Source organism: Arvicanthis niloticus, chromosome 9 (genome assembly GCF_011762505.2).
Source record: "Arvicanthis niloticus isolate mArvNil1 chromosome 9, mArvNil1.pat.X, whole genome shotgun sequence".
NCBI classification, from domain to species: domain Eukaryota; kingdom Metazoa; phylum Chordata; class Mammalia; order Rodentia; family Muridae; genus Arvicanthis; species Arvicanthis niloticus.
This window is the reverse complement of record NC_047666.1, coordinates 33,021,973-33,042,734: the sequence shown is the minus strand read 5'-3', so window position 1 is coordinate 33,042,734 and position 20,762 is coordinate 33,021,973. Positions and strand designations below refer to the sequence as shown.

General features: G+C 39.8%; 1 long non-coding RNA gene across 5 annotated transcripts in view; it reads right to left on the bottom strand.

Annotated features, from left to right (window-relative positions):
* The window catches only part of LOC143443487 (uncharacterized), a 401,606-nt gene that overhangs the window by 50,426 nt on the left and 330,418 nt on the right, over positions 1–20,762 (bottom strand). For all 5 annotated transcript variants that reach the window (XR_013112531.1, XR_013112528.1, XR_013112532.1 and 2 more), the window contains one exon: positions 11,986–12,142. This is a non-coding gene — a long non-coding RNA (uncharacterized LOC143443487). The remainder of the gene's footprint in view (positions 1–11,985; positions 12,143–20,762) is intronic.

Here is a 20,762-nt window from a genome sequence, read left to right as displayed (position 1 = left end):
CATGTATTAAACCAATTTCATTAAAACCTAATTTACATAGGACACAATGTATTTACCTTAAGGTATAGTTCAATGAGGTTTTTATTATTTTTTTAGATAGTGTTCCAAACAATGGATTCCATTATCACTGTTTTACTACATTGATATCATACTTTGCTCATCTCCTTACTGGTCCCCTGGTTCCCTTTCTCCTCTCAAGTGTCCTACTTAAGTTTTCATGCTGTGTGAGTGTGTGTGTGTTTGTGTGTGTGTGTGCATTCATTTAAGTCTAGATTCTGTACTTGAGAGACAGCACACAGTATTTTTATCTTTCTATCCCCATTGCCCTCTCTGGCTCCTCCCCCTCTTCCCTTCTTTTTAGGTCTTTATATCAACCTAGGTTGATATGAGATAAAATGTGATATTTGTCTCTCTGGGTCTAACTTATTTGGTAACATGTTGATCTCCAGTTCTATTTATTTTCCTGTAAATGACACAATTCTGTTCTTCTTTACACTGAATAAATTGCATTATGTGCATATATTTTTATCCGCTCACTTTCTATGAGCATCTAGATTAGTTCTGTGTCTTAGCTATTATGAATAAACATAAATATGCAATTATCTCTGGAATATGTTGACTTTGAATCCTTAGGGCATATACCCCAGAGTAGTAAAGCTGGACCATATAGCAGTTCTGTTTTCAGTTTTTTTGAGGAATCTCCATTTCTATAATGGTTGCATCAGTTTATACTACCACAAAGATGTAAAAAGATTCCTCATTCCAGACATCCTTGCCAGCAATTACTGTCCCTTGTTTTCTTGATGAGAACCATTCTGATCGGGTACAACAGACTCTCCATTACTTGTATTTGTTTGTTTGGTGTGTGTGTGTGTGTGTGTGTGTGTGTGTGCTGTTTGTCTTTTTATGGATTGAGAATTTCACATATGCGTATAATGTTTTCATCAAGCCCCCCCCACACACACACATTTCTTCCCTCCAGTTCCTTTGCTATTCCCGCCATCATTGTTATTCCTTCTCAATGTCATGTGTTTTCTCAAAACAAGCAAACAAAAAAACTCCACAGTCTTAGTACTGATAATATGTGCATCAGTGTAGGGCCATCTACTGGAAAATGAGTAGCTTCTTGGGGGCCTCATCTCTGAAGAAATGTCTTCTAGCAGCCGTCAACCACCCATAGCTCCTCAGATTGGGGTGGGATTTCTTGCCACATCCTCACACCAATGCCAGGATTTTGGCTGGCTTGCCTTTGTGTAGATCTTATGCATACACTCATAGCCACTGTCAGTTCACACATACACTGTCCTGTTGTGTTCAGAAAACACTGTAACTCCAGTCATATAGTGCCTCTGGCTCATAATTTTTCTGTCCCCTCTTCTATGATGAACTCTGAGAAGTAGGTCTAATATAGAAGTTCATGTTTAGTGCTGACTACTCTGAAATCTCTTATTCTCTTCATGCTAACCAGTTGTGGGTCTCTGTTAATAACTATCTACTGCAAGAGAAGCTCCTTTGATTAATGCTAATCTATCAGTATAATGACTAGACATAGGAATCATTTTAATATTATGTCCATTTAGCAGAGTAATAGTAGTAGGCTCTTCCCTAGAGCATATAATCTGTCTAGCTTTGAGTTCTTAGCCCTGTTAATGGAACCAGGCATAAGTTCTCGCTTGAGGAGTAGGTAGGCCTTAAATGCAATCAGAAAGTATTTGTTGCTCTCATGACAGTTATGCCATCATCGCACCATCAGGAATATCTTGCCATGCCAGTCTTTATTTGTAGTTTACAGGATTCACAAAGAGATAAAACTGATTGAGTACTTTTGTCCTCTGGGATCTTGTCTATCAACTGCCAGCATTATAAAAGCAACCGAGTAAAGACAAGGCTTCCAGGTTGTGGCCAACTTGATTTCTCCCTGGTCTGTGACTCAGGTATGTGGTATCTTCAGAACTACAGTCAAGTTCAGGAAGGTAACCAAGAACATGGGTAATAGGCTGCAGTGTTTGCAGGTCTAAGGGACCCTACTGACTAACAAGTGCAAAAGAGCTTACCTAAAGGCTTTAGAAGAGACAAAATCAGACAAAAAAAAACAAAAAAACAAAACACTGATGAAGAGAAATAATTAAATTAATGAAGTAGAAGTGGGAAAACAATACAAAAAAATCAATAAAACAAAAACATGGCTCTCTGAAAAGATTAAGAGTATTGGCAGACTCCTATTCAATTTTTGAAAAAGGAGAAAGAAGATTCAAATAAATAAAATTGGAGATGAGAAGAGAGACATTGCAAGAGACGCTGAGGAAATGAAGAGAATTAGAAGGACATACTTCCAATTCTCAACCCTAAAGACTTCACCAGGAAACTCTTTTAACTGATAAACACACTCAACCAAATAGGAGGATACAGTTAGCACAAAACAATCAGTAGACTGCCTATATAACAGCATCAAATATATGAAGAAAAAAAATGGAAACAATCCAGGTAATTCTAAGTTGTATTCTTTCCTAGCTAATAATGTTGAATATTAGGGTCTCTCAGTGAAACTCCAAGCCTGCCTCATATGGTTATTTTCCATAACCAACATTTTCCGGAGAGTCCCCTTCTCAACTGTCTGAGGCTGGAATTACAGGGGACTGCTACACATACTTAACATTTACATGGGTTCTTGGGAGTCACCCTGTGGATGCTAGGAACTCAACCCAGGTCCTCTGCAAGGCCTTTTCAGTGCTCTTGACCTCTGATACATGGGTTCTTGGCTTCTGAACTCCTGCCGTTGTGTTTGTCAAGAATGCACTTTAACCAGCCAGTAAATCTATTTTTACTAGTATGGGTCCTCAGATGTCTTTCCTGCACAAGTTCATAAAGTTTTATAGTTTTAGGTTTTATGATTTGTTTGTAGTGTATGTTGTGTGTGGTAAGAGGAAGAGTCAAGCTGATAGTTTTCAACGCATGCTTCATTTTTATATCATCTGTGATGGGAATGAACAGATTTAGCCATTTTTGTTCCATTCGGGATTATTGACTTTCTGTGATATCAAATTGCTGTTGCTGGCTTCCTGTGTGTTTTAAAATTGTTTATCATAGGTGAGGTTTTTTTTAATGTAAGTTTGTGTCTATGGTCAGAAACAGGACAAGTTGTTTTTTGAAAGCATGAAAGGGGACATATGGTGCCAAAAGGGTCCCAGTTAAATGATATGCCATTTTAGAGCTAAGCTAGCACCTTGGGAAGTACTAGGTACCATAAGGCTGGAGGAATACTAATGGGGATGAGTGTTCCTCAAAAAATAAATGATTTTTCTGTTGATGATATATTAATATGTATGTTCCATTTGAACTGTAATTGAAATATCTTAGTTCACTGACTCATAAGAAAACTTATTTGAAAAGTAAATTCTTCAATGCTATCCTAATTGGAGTCAAGAAAGTAATTCTGGTTTCCCAGCAAACATTAAAATCAACAAGGGACTCTTTACAAAGAAATAGATGTGTTTGGGCAAATGGTGAATTTTTTTTTTTTTTTTTTTTTTTTTTTTTTTTTTTTTGTCCTTGAGACTGTCTTTGTATACTTGGTCATGCTGGAATAGCCCTCATAGGCACTGAATGATGAATGGAGATGAATGATGTGCGTAAAATGGAGTAGTTGCTTACTATCTGTACTTCTAGGCCATTAACATTTCACCTAGCATGGGCATAAAGAATGCCCAGGCAAGATTCTCATCAAGGTTCACTAGGTGCTGAGCATTTCTTCAGAAACGGCAAATCATACACACACACACACACACACAATTCTTGCTTTCTTGAGGTTTGTATTTTAGACACGAATAGTACCTATTTCTTTGATCTTGTGTCCAGTTTTATTTATCTAATGACCCAGTGACCACCAAAGATAGCTCCTGGTCACCTATTCACACATTGTCCCTAAACACCTGTAAGAGTAAAGAGTTCTCTGCAACTAATTTAATAACCTACCAGAAAGATCCCAGTTTACTTTATACTTACTATTGAGGCCACTTCTTATGATTTTAGGCAGTAGTTGTAATGTGTGGAGGAAAAGCTCTTTTTTTTTTTTTTTAACAGCAAAGTACCCATAATCCATTGCAACCACACAACTTTCAATCTTCCTATAATACAACATCTGCTATTACAGGTAGAGAGCACCTAGTGGATGGATATGTCTTCCATTGAGCTTTATGTTCACTTCTTGCCTTTTTTTTAAAAAATTAAATCTCTTAATAGATTACTTGCCCAAATTCAGGGTTCATCATCTATATCAGTTATCAAAGGCTCTATCTCTACTCAATTTCATACAGCTCTGGAAACTCTTCTCCCTGAAACCTTTCTTGTATAAGGAAAAGACTCTAGTCTGACATTCCCATTCTGAAAGGTGACTCTCTTTCTGAGATTTTCAATGTTTTTCGCAGGCACAGCCACCCCCAGAGAGGCTACAAGAAAAGATGGAAGAAATCCTCAAAAACGTGTTTGGGTAGTCACTTGGTCCTCCTTTCTGACTTACAGTCAGTGGAATTAGTGAGGACCACTATGAACTCATGGAATTTTCAGCCTTCAGAATCCCCAGATGGCTTCAAGTTATCTTTGAAGCATTCTTATTTTACAATGTGTTTTTTTTTTTCTTTTTCTTAGAGAAGGAGAAAAACAGAGTGGGTCTTGCTAGAGAGTAAATGAGACAAGGTTAACTCCTTTTCATTGTGGATTCACTATATCCCAGTCATTCTGTAATCCACTATCACTTTAGCCTGAAAACACACACACACACACACACACACACACACACACACACACACACACAAATAAATGAGCTGCATGTAACCTCATTTTACAAATGAGAAAGTAGGATATTTTGGTAAGCACTTAATTTTTCTAGAGTCAAAATTCAGTTCTGATTGTTTCCAAAAAAACTTTTCCATAATACAGTTTGCTAATATTAGTGTTAGAGCAAAAATCATGAACACAAAAATACATAGAAGTTCCCCTCCTATATTGATTTTATAGCTGAACAAACTGAGTTAAACAAAATGTTGTATTTCCCTCAAATTAACCAAGTGTCAATATGAACGAGAACTCCAGTTCTTTGAATTTTATTTATTTCACACACACACACACACACACACACACACACACACACACACCATGCATCCTTGGGTCAGATAAGATTACCCAATTTAAACTTAGAGCGTCAACTATTTCAAAGAATGTCTAAGAGTGTTAACAGTAGTATTACAAAGATATTTAATTTCATTTGAGTCAACAAATATTTATTTCAATTTTATTTCAATATTAAATTATTATCTGCTCTGCCTCTTGGCCACCCAGCTATCCCAAGTAAACCACATGAAAATAAATGATAAAATTCTCTTTCAAACTCAAGGAGAGTGTTTTGGTCTGTGCAGATTAACTTTAACATCAAGAAAAATGTGCAGATGGGCAGCAGGTAAAAATACACGAGAAAACGTCTCTTTAATCAAAAAGTCCTGTTAAGATTGCTACTTGAAATTTAAAAAAAATAGTCTAATTAGAGGAGGCACACAGTCATGGAAGACAGGCATGTTTTAGTCACTCTCACTGCAACTGCAATTATGTCCAATTCCCATGAGTCCGCCTAATAGGAGGAGACCGTAGTGTGCATGGCTAACAAGCTAATCACGGTAACCTCTTTTCAACATTTCCCTCGGCTAAACTTATTTAACAGAGTTGCTGCATGGACTGAGACTTGTTGGCTCTAGTTTCCTTCCTCTCCTCCCCACGCCCAGTATCCCTCAGCCAGCCCCCTTCACCCTTTGATGAAGAAGTTAGGAAGTCATGAAGTAGCCCAAAACTGTAGGAGGAAGAAGAAGAAAGAAAAGTTAGTCAAAACCTTAAAAAAATGCAAGTTATTTTTAGGTGTGTAAAGTGGAAATGGACATATTCTTTTTAGATTAGTATTCTGATCATACATGCATGTACAACAAAGATGTCTTAAATACAATTTATTAACACCATATATACATATATATATGTATATATATATACATACATATATATATATGTATGTATATATATATGTATATATATACATACATATATATATATGTATGTATGTATATATATATACATACATATATGTGAAAAGAAATCTGGTTTTGTTGTAAAAACATTAAAAAATATAGATATGGTTGGCATTTTCTTTGATGTTTATTCTAAAATTTAGAGCAGTTTTTTTTTTCCTCAACAGGAACTCTGCTATCTTGGCCCCTGTTTATTACACTAAAATGTCCAGTTCTGATGCAGTTTTTATGTTTGCATAGAAATTTAGTCTGAGAAAATGACCATGTTCTTTTTGTGTACAGTAGTAATTGACGTCTTATGAAGTACAGCAGTCCACAGATGCAACCACAGTGACCGACTCATTGCCTTAGCTGGAAGTGTTGCCAATAGATGTTTTCATCACTATGTTATTATATTCTCTAGTGCATACTTATGTGTATTCTCTATATGAATACTCTATGTAAATTCAGAGAATTGAAACTGCTGGGTCTTGAGATGTACCGACTTTAAAATTCAATATGTATTTTTGTACAATCTCCCAAAGGAATTATACCAACTTGTATTTCTTTAGCAGTACAGTAGAACACTTCTTTCTCGGATTTTACACACATGGCACATGCAAAGTACAGTGCCAAGCACTTTACCTATATGAACTTATTTGAGCCTTCTGATATGTCACAGTCTATTGTTTAGCTTTGTTTTCCAGATGAATAAGCTGAGGTCAAGTCAATTTAACTTATAAATAAAATAGCTAAGGCTTAGGGCTAGCTCTCTTATTAGTTAAGCTATAGTGCTAATGAGTAACAGATATTCAGAATCCAAGGCTATCAGATAGATTATTTAATCGAATTATACTGTACCTCACTTTTATGGGGCTAACATTATCATGAATATAGATTTCTTATGAATACCCATGCTATATTTCCATGGGTAGAAATACATGCAGGAAAACTTCTAGCTTTGAAAAATATATAAAATCATAGAGATCTATAAGTTGTTTCAAAGTTTTTCAACAATGACTAAAGCACAACCAGCAATAAAATATGCATCTGGGCATCTACTGCCAAAGCAGCTGTCATCACTTGGCCACATCACATCTTGCTCAGTGTTTCTCTCTAAACTTCCTTTGTCCTCCTTCACAGTGAACATCATACAGAGGAGGGCTGTATGGGTCTCAGACAAGATGGAATTTAGCCCAACTGTCTTTAAAGGTTCCACTAGAAATGCAAAAGTTCAAAAAAGGTTGCGGTGAAAGCTGTCCTTGCAACCTCCATGCTAGGCCATGTGTCTGTTCCAAGAACTATGGTGAGGATTAGATGGGTAACATACAACACAAAACAATTCTTAGGCTGATATACGAGGCACAACAACATATTTGACTTCTCAAATTTCTCCCATTTTTGTGGTTTTTGAGGTTACAGGAGAATTCAAACCTCTCTGGGTACAAGTTCATATTATCTTGACAAACTATGACTTCCTATGTCAGTGAAAGAGGTTTTGATTTTCTTGTTAAATGAGGATATTGGGTGAAATAAATACTTTTTTTTTTTTTTTACCAAGTCTAAGTGAATTAAGATTAGTTTTGTTAACATATACAGGAATAAATACACATGGGAATGAAACAGGCAAACCTTTGGGGGGTGGTTAGTTGCCTTTGCTTTGTTAGTTCAGAAAATTCAGAATTCCTGTTTCAAGCCCGGTAACGGGGCAAGAGGGCACAGAAGAAAAAGTAGGGTGTTAAATGGGCATATCACTGCTAGTTGGTGGGCTTAAATTTGATGTCAGGCATCCAGGCTGTTATCCTCTTTTGGAAATGATATGTATTTATTCATTAAAGCAACAGCTATTATGTTGACTTTGTGAATGAGTTACACATTTGCTCTAACTCTTAGGTAGGATAAGGAGATTTTGAAATGCACTTGTGAGCTCAATTTATAAACAAGTCTGTAAACTGAGACCACTGTAAATAAGATAGTAAGTAGACTGTACCACTCATGAGTGAAAAAGGTGACCTGTGCAGACAAGGCTCTCCTGGCCCATACATGTGAAGGGGCATGGACTCCACTCACTTCTTGTGAGAAACAAAGACAAAGAAGGGCTGTAGCCTCTTGGAGTTTGTGGCTAGAGCATCCTACAAACCTCATTTAGGATATTATTGAGACTAACATGGACTAGGTGGTCCCAGACAATGGAATGTCACTGGAGAGATTTAAGCAAAGAGGCAACAAGGTCTGGTTCACTTTTCAGAAACCTTATTTTAATTGTAATGCACGTACTTCATTTAGAAGAAGAGATGAAAGAGAAAGAGTGAGGAGAAAGCAGGGAATAAGCATTCTTTTAAAAGAAAGAAAGCCAAGAAACAAAAGCAGAATGTAATTATTCATCCGTCCTTTTTATCATTGACTAAACTCTCTTGGAATTCTGTCCAAACTGACATGAATGTACAATGTTTGAATCCATATAGCATGGGTTCTATTAAGTATGTTCAGTAAAATTACAGCCAGACTGGAAGGAAATTTTTAAAGTTTGTGAATTGTTCAAGGCCACAAGAATCCAAAGCATCTCTGTCTGTGATTATACCAATGTGCAAAATATTTGAATATCTGGGGTTTGGCCAGTGTTTGCATATGATTCTGAAGGACATCATGATAGTGAAATCCTTTGACAGCGGTATTAGGAGATGCTCTTGGCCTTGGATAAGTTAATGTTTAATGGAGAAGGAAGGTAGCATCGTGTGTGATATGCTTCTGATTATTCTGTGCTTATGTTCATAGAATATATGAAAGGGGAGGCAAGAGGCATGATGTCTGTTGCTTGGTGACTGTGTGGAAAGGGTTAAAGACCCTTCATAGAAAGGTTTTGTTGGAGATTTTTGACCCTCTTTCATGTGTTGCACTGCTTGTGGATATCATACATCACATGGAAACATTGGCAGAAGCTTTATTGGTGTGGTGGTTTGAATATGCCTAGCCCAGGGAGTGGCACTATTATGAGCTGTGGCCTTGTTGCAGTAGCTGTGGCCTTGTTGGAGGAAGTGTGTCTCTGTACAATAAGTCCTTCCTCCTAACCATGTGGGAGCTAGTCTTCTCCTAGAAGCATTCAGATGTAGAACTCTCAGCTTCTCTTGCACCATGCCTGCCTGGATGCTGCCATGCACTCACCTTGATGATAATGGACTGAACCTCTGAACCTGTAAGCCAGCCCCAATTAAATGTTGTCTGTATAAGAGTTGCCTTGGTCATGGTGTCTGTTAACAGCAGTAAAACCCTAACTGAGACAGTTGAGATGACTTTTCTTCTAAGTACTTCACTGTCCACCATAGATAGTGTTGAGATTGCCCAGGTTTATCCATGGATTAGCTGTTTTGGAGAGAGTGGGACACTGGAAGCATCAAAATGCTCTGTGACAAGTGCTACCCATCACTCTTTTGTGATCTGTGGCTGTAAATTTCAGGTGAAGCCAGTTGCTTCTTTAAAATATTAAGGTGGCCCAGACCCAAAAAGAAAACAACACTTGTTAGTCCTTATTTGTGGATCCTAGCTCCAAATCTTTGGATTTTAATATTTAACTAGAAATAATCCCCCCCAAAGTGATGAAAGGAGAGAGGGACCATGGGCTGAACAAGGAAGAGGGGGCTCCAGAGAGGGATTGCAGAACACAGGAACCATGAAGAAGGATGGGGAAAATGGGGAGGACTTTAACTAGGGAGGGGAAGAAGGATAAACAACACAAAGGATATTTCATGAGGAAACATGTTATTTTATAAGCTTACATTAAAATACACATACTATGTATCTACATATATATGTATATATACATATATATGTATACACACACACACATATGCATGGATACCTGTACATGTATATGTATGCCTACTAACTACTGTCTAATTGGATTTAAGGTCTATTGAACAGGAGGGAATTGATGCTTGATACTGTAAACACAACCATCTACCCATGGGTAGAGAGGAGGACCTACTATTGCCATTTTCCAAGACGAGTATAATTTCTAATTGTATTCTAAGTACTTACCTCAAATAAGTGTGGCTCTCAACTCTTATCAAAGAAGCGTTCTTTTTGCAAGAGAGACTACTACAGATATGCATAACTGGTCAAAATGCAGCTAATAAGTGACTGTAAGTGCCCAACCCCAATTGACACATCTCCAATCTATGTTTTGAGGAAATTCGTAGAAGAGGAAGAAGAACAACTGTCAGAGCCAAAGAACCAGGATGCCCCTTGGGAGATAGTGTCTTCTAGACATGACAGGGACACTGAATCCATGAAGTTTCAACAATATGGCTCCCTAAACAAGAGTTGTATAATGACACTACTGCATAATGACATGCTAACACAGACAGGGGAAAGTTCATATGGTCCCACACCTGGATGAAGAGCAATGAGGACTCAATGGCTGCTGACAAAAAAAGAATCAGTTTTCTGGTTTCCCAATCCCAAGCGATCATACGGCTAATACTAGATGAAGTGACATGGTTGTACATATATACATATGCATACACATATGCATACATATACATCCTGTATGTGAATACGCATGTGACAATAGTAAGCACAAAGGAAGAGGCCATGAATTTGAAAGGGAATTGGGTGGATAGGAGGTTTAAGGGGGAAAGGAAGAAGGGAATGGCTGATGTGAATACAGTACTCATGTAAGAAATTCTCTGGCTGGAGAGATGGCTTAGTGGTTAAGAGTACTGCTCTTCCAGAAGTCACGAGTTCAATTCCCAGCCAACCACATGGTGGCTCACAACCATCTGTAATGGGATCCAATTCTCTCTTCTGGTGTGTGTGAAGACAGCAACAGCGTACTCCATACATTAAATGAATAAATAAATCTTTTTTAAAAAAAAAAGAAAAAAGAAATTCTCAAAACAAATGGAAAATTTAAAAGTCACAATATTATTTCTTGCAAGGCAAATAATATCTTCAATAATAAATTTGTTTAGAGCTAGAGATATAAGTCATTAGAAAAATTGCATCTCCAGAGCCCAGATATGGTAGCCTGATAATCCCAGGGCTGGTGAGGCCAAGACAGACTGACCACTGGATGTTAGCTCCAAGCTAATGATAAATTTTTTCCCAGAAAATGAAACAAGGTGATGGAGATGATAGAGAAACAACACACAAAGCTGTCCTCTGGTCTCCACATGCATGTGCACACATGTATATGTGCATCCGCACACGTACTTGCACACGCATACATATACATATAAAGTAAGTTTGTCTAATTTACTTTCCTTAGCTGTGGCTTGGGTCTTGCATTTAGCATAAGTCATTGACTGAGTATCTGTGATAAGCTTAATGCAGTGTGAATCGAAACCCCAGTTAAGGGAAGCAGAATGGGGGTGAGAAAGACAGTAGCTAGAACTCAGAAGACAGATGGAAATAACACAAGCAAAGGAATTTTGAAATTCCTGACTTTTCACTTCCTTATCAGTGCTGGGTCTAATGACATGTGTGAATACTTTGTTCCATGTTTGTGATGCCTTCTTCAAATCCAAATTCCTAATTTGGTGTCATGGCTCACCCCTTTTGCCACAGTACACAGCGGAGAAAGACAGGCAGATCTCTGTGAATTTGAAACCAACCTGGTCTACATAGCAGAGCTCCAGGCCAGCCATGGCTTCATAGTGAGATCTGCCTCAAAACAAATGCAATTTGAAGGTTTAATTAAACATCAGTGTTCTTGGCAGCCTCTTAGGGAAGGGTGTGATCAAAGTAGGGGCAGAGTCCATATTCCACAGATCACTGAAATGAGTAACTCCTAAGGATCTGAACATCTTTAATCTTTTAAATTGCATCTCTCCCTTCTCCCTCCTCCTCTTTTCCCTCCTACCCTCTCTCCCTCCCTTTCCTCCCAGCTCCCCACCTTCAAGTGTGTATAGATCAGAGGACAATTTTCATGAGTCAGTCTCACCATTGGATCCTGGAGGAGTCTGGTCTGGCTCAAGACATTGGACCATCTCACTGGTCTAGATCTAGGCATCTTATTTACTGAGAGACAACATCAAATAACTTTGATACAGTTCTCATCAGACACTGTGCTCTGAGCTCTCTCTGATGTTTTCTGTTCCCTAGAGAGAACAACAAAAGAAATTGTTATTCAACAGGCTTACGTGTTGGAAATTTTTGCTGTCTCACTGTGAAACAAAAATCCTACAGTGTGTGTGTGTGTGTGTATGTTGTGTTTTGTATAATTTTATGCAAATTTTGACAAAATCATTAAATATTCACAGCAATGGTGTTAAAGCCCACTGCCATTTGTATTTGCTTTTATCCCTTTCTAGCTCTTGGCATTGACCTCGCGATCCATGCTGCTTTAGTCAAGCGTGGCTAATCTAGACACTAGCAGCAGACCGCATGCCACTCTATCTGAACTTTTGGTTGTCTCTCCAGGAGAATGATGCAAATGTCTTCCCACTGAAAGGAAAAAGCAACATGAAAAGATATAACATAGGACTTTCTGTCTTCCATGCTGATCCTTTTAGAGTTGATGAAAGCATGCATGTTCTAGGGGACAGGGTGAGGCAATGGGACTTTCAGAGTGTGAATGCAACATTTAGACATCTTTTGAGTGTCAACAAAGGGAAGGAAATGTAGGTAGAGACCAGAGGTGTGGCTAAGTTTTCCAAAGTACATGTGACAGTCCTTACCCAACAAAAAGTTATTTGATCCAAAATATAGTAATGATATCAATAGCTTTTGAATGTTTCCCCCCACAGAGCTGTTTATGGAAGGTTTGTTTGCCAGTCTGTGATGCTATTAGTAGGTTTTAGAACTGTTAAGAGGTAGAGTTTGATGTGAAGAAATTAGGTCACTAGGGGAAAGCCTTTATACTTCCAAGGGAGGACTGGGACCCACAACTCTTCATCTATCTTTTGCTTCCAAGCTGTCCTCAGGTGAACAGTATCCTCACCAAGCACTTATACCATGATGTCCTGCCTCACTGCAGACCCCAAAGCAAGATAGCCAACCCAAAAGGAAACACCCAGAATAAATCTTTCCACATGAGAGAAGCTAGACACAAAGGACAGTCATTGCATGACTCTGCTTTTACAAAGGGCCTAGAACGGACAAATTCCTAGAGATAGAAGCTCTCTAGGAGTGAGCTGGAGAGCACAGAGTTGTTTGTGATAGGTACAGGATTTTGGTTTGAGGTAATTAGAGTATTATACACATGAATGGTAGTAAGGGCTCTACAACAGTGTCTTTATGCCACTGAGTGTGCACTGAAAAAGGATGCCTGGTGGACTTTGTCACATATAGTTTATCACAGTGAAATATTTTAAAGTAACCAGAATATAACAATAAGATTATTTTAAAATGCTTATACTTAAAAAAAATAAGCATCGTGTAATTTATTGATTACACACTGTATATCATCCTAATCATTTTAGATAGCTTACATTAAGTAATCATTTTAGATGCATACATTAACTAATTTGCTTTAAGTGTTCAAAACATTCTTGTAGATCATTATTCCCAGACAGCATCAGATAACCCAATTTTACACAGCTAAGGGGGTGGGGGGCAGAACTAAGATGAAAACATGTATCTGCTTCCATTTTTAAAAAGATAAAAATGATTTATGTTTTCAAAAGTGCTTTCAAAATGCCACACCTGATATTCACTACAAAATCTGAAGCTTCATAAATAAAGATTCTGGATGTACTGAAGAGCCACACAGGCCAAGATGATTGCCAGTTGACTGCAAACCTCAAACACAACCCAGTCAGTAGTAGAACAGGAAGGAGCTGCAATGTAGGCCATAACTTCTTTTAGCTCTGATTACCTCAGCCTCACCAATGGTGCCAGTCACACACACTGATCAATGGCATTGGAGACTTTTGCTTTCTTCTCCATGGAAAACACTCTTGGATGGTGTCAGGGTCACTGACAGTCTGCAAGGCATGTACGTCATATCCATTACCATCCCTGCTTTAATGTGCATAACCTGCCTGACTTGGCATAGCACACAGAGTTAGACTGAGCATACATTAAAGCAGCAGTGGTTATGGTGAGGGCCTCTGAGGCACACCCCACTGTCAGGTGGAAGGGTATCCTGGTTCTTGGGTTGTGGGTGTTCAGCCATGCCCCAGAACTCAGACTCCTGACATCTGGCTAATCTCCATTTCAATCTGTATCCTTCAGTCACATAGGGCACAGGTAGAGGGTGTGATTAACAGGCCTCAGGCCCTAGAGAGATTTACATACTAATGAGGTACCTGAAGGCCAGAGGGTGGAGCCAATTAAGCATTCCTCTCCCCTGTTGGGAGCCGACTTTTAGCAGAAAGCAGCTAGATCAACTTTGCAGCCATCTGGAACCATATACCCTGATGAAAGACTTGGTTGTCAAAAGCCTATAACAGCTGAAGCACACTCTGATAAATATATTGTTTATCCCACATAGCTTGTTTTGCTGTTTAGTGACCTCAGCTGTATGGTGCACGTGGTAAAATGTTTCACCGTGTTCTCCTGCTTGTGTATATAAATACCTCAGAATTCCCTTCAATAGGAGAGACTGAGAGACTTGAGAAAAATAGAAGAGACTGAATCACACCCTGTCTTGTCTCCATTCTTCGTGTCTCCTGCCCAAGCAGCCTCTCTCTCTCTTGACCAGAGCCTTAGCCCCAAAAGTGTTGAGGCAAAAGTGTTGAGGCAGAGTGTGGGTCTCAACATTAGTGGCGCCTGAAACAGGGACTCCAGTAATCGGGATTACAGTGGAAGACACCCTGCGCTGGAGAACCAGTCCAACTGACAGAGCCTCAACGTTTGAACTCCATGTAAGCGGGATTACAGTGGAAGACCACCGGCGTGGAGAACCAGGGATTGACAGAGTCTCAATGTTAGAGCTCCAGTAAGCTGGGATACAGTGGAAGACACCCTGCGCTGGAGAACCAGTCGACTGACGGAGCTGGCTGAATTCGGAAGTGAAAACAAGGTGATTGCATAGTAACAAAAACGGGGCAAGAAATAAGTAATAAGAACAGATGAAAAAGGATTTAAAGATGCAAGGAGTAAATGCAGGCTGCTCTGAGTCAAGAGAGCCAAAAACAGATAGATAAAGGTTATAGTAACGAAAATGGGGCAAGAAATAAGTGAGTAAAAACAGATGAAAAAGGCTTTAAAGACGGAGGAATAAATAGAAGGCTGCTCTAGACAGAGAGCTAAGCAGAATGATAATGTTAATTGATTTAACTTTCAAAATGGGTGTGATTCTGAGTTATATAGTTATATTTTTCTGGATAAAAACTCAATGTAAGGTTTTTCTGGTTACTGGCTTAAGGAAAGGCTAATTTGGAAAAGGTTTTTCTATGAGTTTTCTGATGAGGTCATTAAGGTAGTAGTTATGTCTTCCAGAATTATATGGATCAGACATGACAGAGGGTAGGCCTCCAGAACACTAGATTCAGAAAAACAAAATAATATCTTGATACTAAAACTTGTTTTGAGATTTGTATATTGCAGAATACACAGCTTTGGAGAATGAAATCTTATCACCTGCATGTTCACTGATGCCCTGGACTTCCAGCTGGATGCAGTTAAGACAGACTTCAGATGCTTATCAATTTACCCTTCCCCTCATCCCTCTTCTAATAAGTCAACGCCCATGTTCAGCTTGAAGAAGTTAATGAAGAGTCGGCGCCCCAATTCCCTGGACTTGGGACTGAAGTGGTTAATATTAGGCTGTCTTTATCTGTATAATTGTTACTAAGCTGATGCAAAATTCAAGGATTTCATTGTATAAATTTGTGGGTACAAGGCTTAGACCTTTCACTTCTCCAACAGGGGAAGTTGTGTGTTGCCTTAAAGAGTGTTGCTTTTATATCAACGGTTTAGATATTAAGTCTTTTGTCTCTCGGGTTCATGCTGTTCAACAAACTGATGGCTTGGTATGCAACAGATAACAAATGAAACCCATACAGGTCCGCTATTACAGGCTGGAAAGTAGGGGACTCTGAAAACTCTGTCATCAAGACTGATGAGGATTAACCCCTAACTTACGTGTTAGCTGGGTAGCCAATGACGGGTAAGAGAGCATATCGAGACCCTTGCCCCTAAAATAAGGGAGGCCTCACCATCTTAAGTGAGGCTGGGGTCCTATGTTCCAACCTAGGACAGGCACGGTTCCGTAAGTTTTCCCAGCCTTCCCTTTTGAAAAAAATTTAAAAAAGGGGGAGCTGTTGGGGAGCTGACTTTAGTAGAAAGCGGCTAGATCAACTTTGCAGCCGTCTGGAACCATATACCCTGATGAAAGACTTGGTTGTCAAAAAGCCTATAACAGCTGAAGCACACTCTGATAAATATATGTTTATCCCACATAGCTTTGTTTTGCTGTTTAGTGACCTCAGCTGTATGGTGCACGTGGTAAAGTGTTTTCACCTGTGTCTCTTGCTTGTGTATATAAATACCTCAGAATTCCCTTCAATAAGGGGAGACTTGAGAAAATAGAAGAGACTGAATCACATCCTGTCTTGTCTCCATTCTTCGCGTCTCTTGCCCCAAGAGCCACACTCTCTTGACCAGAGCACTTAGCCCCAAAAGTGTTGAGGCAAAAGTGTTGAGCAGAATGTGGGCCTCAACACTCCCCAGACCCTCCCCCCTCTATTTATTTAACTCAGGTCCTGCCTGGGTTTTGGGGAGGGAAGTGGGGGGGGGGGTCCAGATCCATCCACCATCCGTCATGCCAATAAACCTGTTTTGGAAACCCATGGACTTTCTTATTTGGACCGCACTATGAGGGAGTCCTGGAGCCACAGCAGCCGGCATAACTTCCAGCCTGGAGGAACCCAGAGCGTTCTTAGGCCAACTACCCACAGCCTGGCTGAGGAACCCTGCATTTTCCAGCAAACAATTACCTACAACCCCACTAAGTCTTCCATTCTGCATAACAACTTTGCTAAACAATGACCTGTGGCAACATTACTTCTCTTTCTGGCTTAGATGAAGACCAAAGAATGTTCTAATTCCATTGGTCTGTAAGAGTGGACATCTGAAGAACAAAATAGTTTCTTTTTTCTTCTTTCATCTTTTTTTTTTCTTCATCCAAAGATTTGTTTATTTTTATATAGTGTGCGTATATTGGCACTGCCACTGTCTTCAGTCTTCAGACACACCAGAAGAGGCATTGGATCCATTATAGATGGTTGTGAACCACCAGTGGTTGCTGAGAATGAATTCAGGAGCTCTGGAAGGAGTAGTCAGTGTCTTAAACCACGAGCCATCTTGCCCATTGCTTGCTTTTCTTCCTTCCTTCCTTCCTTCCTTCCTTCCTTCCTTCCTTTCTTTCTTCCCTTTTTTAATATCCTCAAGGGTTTTTTTTTCAGATCCTAGGGCAACAAGACATCTATACCTCTCAAAATGAGTTTTGCAGTTGAGCCATAACAAATGTCAGGTAATACTGTAGAGTGAAAAAATTAAAGGCCATTTATGAAAATCAGTGTAAATTTTTCGCCTTAGACCTTGGCAGAAAAGCACCTGCCAGCAGGTTTGGGCCCATCTAATAGTTACAGAGGAGGGGGAGTTACAAGACAAAAGGCCTGTAAGAACATCCAGAAACTGACTGGCCAAGGGAAGAACTACACCCTGCCCATGGTACGGCCTACTAGTGTTCAAAAAAAAGTAAAACAAACTAATCTGTGCATCTGCGAGGAAAGTTCGCTTTTTTCCCACCCCCCCATTATATAAGCGCTAGACCCCTGAGCCATTGAGGTCAGTCCCGATCCCCTATGTGAGATATGGGGATATGGGCTGCCCAGAGCTCTGATTTAATAAACACCTCATGTGCTTTACAGGCAAGACGGTCTCTCATGTGTCCTTGGGTGCGTGCTGTCTAGTGACTTAAGTGGACCTCCTTTCTGGAGAGTCCCGGACTTTCAATACAACAAAATTATCAAATGAAGATATTCTATGGCCCCTTGTGCTCTTGAAAGTGGTAGATACAGACGTGAGGGTGGGGTAGTGGTCTTACACCATGTAGACTCCTCTGAGTGGGATCCACCAGCATTACCTACCAGGATGATGGATGGATAGAAACCACAGCTTGCAATGTCTAACACTGCTCCTGAGTTCAATGGCTCAAGTACCAATGGCCTGACATTCCAAGTAACTGAGAACTGCAGTCGGGGGAATCTTGGCTTCAGTGCACACAGCTGGGCAGGAGTCTGATGAGGGCTTTTGCCGTACGGTTTCCTGAAGTAAACTGAAATGTTTTATCATATTGTGTGAGTGTGGCATCTGGTTCCTGAGAAGGTGCCTTGCTAGCAGAGCTCTGCATCACTGCAGGCATTGCCACAGTCTCCAGTTTACAAACGAATGCATTCAGCATGTTTTGGATGCAGCTCTCTGCAAGGTTATCTGCCAATATTGATGGCTTTAACAGCGCAGCACAACTATATCTGGAGAAGCCAGGATCTTTATGGATGCATACAGTTCAAATAAAGTTTATCCATATTGGCATATCTTCTGGATACTGTGTGCCAGTATAGACTGAAATCGCCACCCCACCCCATTCCAGGAAAACCCATTTAGCTTACATACATTTGTGACTGTCAGGCCACCATACCTGAGGAGCTTTTACTGTGCTCTGGCAATGACTAGATCAAACTGACAAAGGCAAGATTGCGGAAAATTCTATGTGGCTAGTTTTGCAAGATATTGAACAGGATGAGGTGGATGCGAGCCATGGCGGAGAGTCTGAGGACCAGGGCACGCAGGACATGCACATAGACACAAGCATTGTTTACCCTGTCTTACAATTCTGGAAGTGGGTAGATGGGTGGGGCAGGGCACTATGGTTACTCTCTCACCTGTCCCTATGTGCACATATATGGTCATCACATTTTCAGTCTTTAGCTCAGACCTAGAAGCATATACTTCATTGCCCCCGAAAGTAAAAAGCAGAAAAAGTGGAAGGTCCCATTAAACTGACTAAAGGGCAAAACTGAAACGCTGTAAGGTGGAAGGCTTGCTCATACCCTGTCTATAGCAGAGCTGAGATTCCAAACCAATTTAAAGCAGAGTCTTAATATAAGTCCCATCCTAAGGAGCCCAAGAGCTCCCTAGTCAAAGGACAAACTTTTCTATTTTAAATTTCCAAGCTGCAGATCATAATATTTTCATCAATATAATACTCTCCCAAAACTTAATAGTGATATACTTGATATCATCAGAGAGCTCAGGCTTGGGAGCCTCCAGGGCTTGGAATATAGTGTAAGCGTATTGGTATTAATGTTGTTTAAAATAGTACCATTATATGTTTGCTTTAAAATAGTACCTGTTTGAAGACTGCAAAAAAACTAAGTCCTCTAGATGCTAAATGCAAGAAGAGGAAGACTTCAGGTGACAAGAATGGGTGTGTGTACTACGGAGAACCTCCTCCCACTAGGTGCTTCTGAGACCAGGAAATGTGAGGTCAAACTAAGATAGATGTATGCCAATATGTACATTAATACTTATTGAAGCATGTGATTATGCCTAGATGAGAATATGTCTATGTAATTTTAGAAGGTTTAAATCTCTGTAGTGTTGGGAGCCGACTTAAGCAGAAAGAGCTAGACAGCAGCTAATTCAACTTCGCAGCCACTGGAACCATATACCCCGATGAGAGACTTGTTTTCAAAAGCTAAACAGCTGAAGGCACACTCGATAAATATTGGTTATCCCACATAGCTTGTTTTGTTTAGTGACCCCAGCTGATGGTGCACATGGTAACACTGTTTTCACCTGTGTGCCCCTTTGCTTGTGCTTATAAATACCAGGATTTTTTGTAATAGGTGTGTGTAACAGAAAATAGTTGGTGGTGGTCAGTAGGAGGTGTGAATATCGTATGGTAGAGACAGTAAAGGCAGACTGAACACACACCCTGTCTTGTCTCCATTCTTTGCATCTCTTAGCCCTCCATCGCACTCTCTCTCTTGACCAGAGCATTTAGCCCCAAAGGGTGGGGCAGTGTAGACAGCACATTAGTGGCCCAATCATGGGGCAACAAGCATGGAGCTAGTGCAAGTCATAACATGAGTGGCCACACAGTGTGAGGCTCCGTAAGACGGGATACAGTGAAGGACCCTGTAGGAATTAGACAGGCCGCCATCTCCACTCCTGAGCTGGAGAACTGTGACTGACAGAGCCTCACTGTTTAAGCTCAGTAAAGCGGGGATACAGTGAAGGACACCGTGGGACTTGGAAGCAGACCATCCTCACTCCTGCTCTCGGAGTAAAACCAGTCGATGATGGAGCTGATGAATTTCAGAGGTGAAACAAAGGTGATTGCTAGGGAGAGCAGTAGGTCATGTAACGAAAATGGGGCAAGAAATAAGTAAGCAGAAACAGATGAAAAAAGGTTTAAAGATGCAAGGAGAAATTGCAGGCCTGTTTGAGTCAAGAGAGCCAAACAGATAAATAATAAAGGTTATAGGTAACGAAAATGGGTCAAGAAATAAGTGAGCAGAAACAGATGAAAAGGGCTTTAAAGATGCCAAGGAGTAAATTGCAGGCTGCTTTGAGTCACAGAAGCAAGCAGGATAAATAGAAGGTTAGCTTAGCAGAGAGCTGAGCAGAATGATACTGTAACTGCATTTAACTTTTAAAAGGGTGTGATTCTGAGTTGTAATAGTTATATTTTTCCTACTGGATAAAAGGTCAATATAAATGTTTTTCGGTTACTGGCAAAGGATAGACAGATTGGGAAAAAAA